This window comes from Condylura cristata, unplaced genomic scaffold (genome assembly GCF_000260355.1).
Source record: "Condylura cristata isolate star-nosed mole 26May11 unplaced genomic scaffold, ConCri1.0 scaffold00006, whole genome shotgun sequence".
NCBI classification, from domain to species: domain Eukaryota; kingdom Metazoa; phylum Chordata; class Mammalia; order Eulipotyphla; family Talpidae; genus Condylura; species Condylura cristata.
In genome coordinates this window covers 9,295,777-9,298,892 of record NW_004567107.1, presented here as the reverse complement: position 1 = coordinate 9,298,892, position 3,116 = coordinate 9,295,777, and positions in this window count along the sequence as shown.

Here is a 3,116-nt window from a genome sequence, read left to right as displayed (position 1 = left end):
AAAAAAAAATGGATGGATTGCTTCCACATATCACATTGTCACATATTCACACAGATTTTGAGAGCACACAGTGTTTCTCAGCTGCCACATAGAACAGTGGGAATAGCATGGTCTTTAGTGGCTATCAATGGGCACTTCAGCTAAACTCCAAGGTGAAGTAAAACACGGACAGTTAGTACTCTGAGACATTGATGTACATTCATGCTCTAGGAGAGGACGCATTTGTCAGACAGTTCTCCTCTTCTCTCACCTCAGAGCTTTTACTGTTCAGATTTTCTTCGCAGCAAAGTCTGTCTCTGATAATAGGAGCCCGGTCGCCTACATAACAGGTAGGAACTACACCTTTTATTAGGAGGAGAGGAGCGAGAGATGTGAAAAAGCCCCTCCCTGGAGCTGAAAGCAAGTCAGCATCACGAAAGGAAATAGTGGAGGTTCCAGACTGCACTGTGCCAGCAACCAGTGCTGGGCTGTGAGAACCTTTTCTGATGTGCAGGGCTTGCCAGTGGGGACCCGTGCGCACAGGTCTTATGCTGGAGTTGGGTCTTAGCACTCAGTCTGTATGTTCAGTTCATGCTTCTGTTTTCCAAAAGGACTCTTGTTCTGGAAGCTGTTCTGTCTTCTATTCTGCAGGGGTAGTTACTCAATGCCATGAGTGTGACATGTAACATTCCTTGTACCATTTTAATTTTTTTTTGAGTCTGTGTTGAAATTGTTTTAGATTTGCAAACAAGTGCAGAGATAGTGTGATGTTCCAGTAAACTCTTCCCTAAGCTTTCTGCAGTGTTAGCATGTTCCGTAAAATCAGTTGTCTTTATCAAAACTAAGAAGTTGATACAAATGAACATCACCAACAAAACCACAGATTTCATTTCCGTTTCACAAGGCTTTCTACTTTGACTCTGTTCTAGTTCAGGATATTACATTGCCTTTAGTTATCAGGTTTCCTTAGTCTCTAATCTGTCACAATTCTTTGGTTTTAGCTTGTCTTTCACAACCGTGGTAGCTGTGAAGAAAGGGATGTGTATTTGCAGGCTGTCCCATAATGTGGGTTTGCCTGATGTTTCTCATGATTGCCTTGGAAATATGGATGTGGGGTGTTGGAGACTCTTTGTCCCTGATCACGGATTATTAGGGGTCTCAGGATGGGAATGGCGTCGGCGAGCGGAGATTCCAAAAAAAAGGGGGAGAAGGGGAAAAAAGGGGAGCAGGCGCGAGGAAGACATGGGAATGGGAGTTGGGTGTAAGTCTTCCTGCTCTGCCTTCAGCAGAGGCTTATTTTATACACTTCAAGCAGGCAGAGGGATGACATTAGCATATGAAATGAGCTGAGATCGCAATCACCTTTTTTCTAAGAATAGTCTGGGGTCGTTTTTTGACCTTTAGTTGAGATTATAACATTTTAAAAATCAATCTATCAAGGTTAAAACAGGTACATAGATTTACAAAGCTTAAGACTAGTATTACTATATTTACCACAGTGAAGATTAACCAAAATAAAGTCTCTGAAACATTATCTATTACTTAAAGGCTTTCATTCTTAGAGATATTCTAGAGGGTAAAATAAAGTGAGGGCAGGAAGAGGAAATTTCTTATAAATCAAATTAAAGTAAGGTTCTTTGAAAATTTGTTAGAAAGTTTGAGTTTCCTTGAAGTCTAGAAGGTAAAAAACCTGATTAACTCTGAGTAGGTGACTTGGGTGAATTTCCATATCTAAAGACTAGATTGTAGAAAGTTTGAGTGGTTATTTAGAAACTGAATAGAAGGCTATGTGAGATAGTAGAGTGATAAGGTTTGGGTTTTCCTCTGTCTAGCAGTGAGAGAGACTTTTCAGTAACAGCCATTTGTTTTTATTTATCAGCCAGTTGTCAAATCACTTTTGACTTTAAGAGGAATTTCTCACCCTGGTTCAGTACTTGCTTGTCAGGTCCAAGTAGTGCCTTATGAGGCTGAGGCAATCCAATTGTAAGCTGAAGGTTGCTTAGAATATTTTGATATTACAATTATATAAAAAAGGGAGGTCACAACATAAGTTAGCATGGAAAGTCTGATTTTTCAGAGCATTTCTGTCTCCATCCGGAATATGTCAGTCGACAGAGGTTGCATAGCTTGTGTCAGTGGGGCCAGGTGCCACAGAGGTGACATGTCCTTTTCATTGCACTTATCAGGTGTATGTGAGGTAAACATGCCTTATAGCTGGGGCTGTTAACCTGAGCACTTGGCTAGGTGGTATTGGCCAGGTTTCTCTTTCCAGGCCCTTTTCTTTGGGAGTCACTGAATTTAGTCCACACTCAAGGGGTGAGGAATGTATTTTAAACTGTATTCTGTCCATCCTTATCATCCCTTTTTAGTCCCCTCTTCTAAAGGTCCACTTGGCTCTTGAGACATTGAAGACTCCGGGTATGCATCAAGTTAGCTCTTGACTTTTCTTCCACTATTTCCCAAGCCACTCTCCTGAAATCCCGTCCACTCTTTGCTGTCACTGCTTCCTCTTTTCTCTGTATTTATAGATTTATGGGTTTAAAGAAATCCTTTCACTGTAGTTTTAGTGGACTTCAGGGTAGGTAAAATCGAATTATTAGGTTCAGATGTCCATCTTTACCTGGGAATTTGGGGGAAACATTTTTTAATCATGAAAACTGATATTTAATCTTGTTTGCATTTGCCATTTCTGTCTGTCTATCCTACCATTGATATAACCCATGGTATCACTGCTTCCCCTCCTCGCCCCCCCACTGTTGTATTTCAAGAAACTCAGTTCAGAGCCTGATAATCAAATATAAATTAGGGTTATTGTTATAAAACTACTCTTTCCAAGGTATGGGCTGTTTCCTTTTACATATTCAGTCAACAATAATAATGATAGGCTTAGATACCTCAGGAATAAAATTATGGATTAGTTTACGAGGCCAAGAAGCTGGCCAAGTCTACCCAGCTTCCCTAGCCAAAAGCAGATAGGGGGAGATAAAAATATCTACTGTGGCTTCTGGACAAGACCATGACAAGTTGCATAGAGGAGAACCGTAGCCCTCCATATATTGGCTCTTCCTCCCGCCCTCCTTTGTCTTTATTTTTTTTTTTTAAGATTTAATTTTTTAAATAGCAGGTTTTTTTTTTTT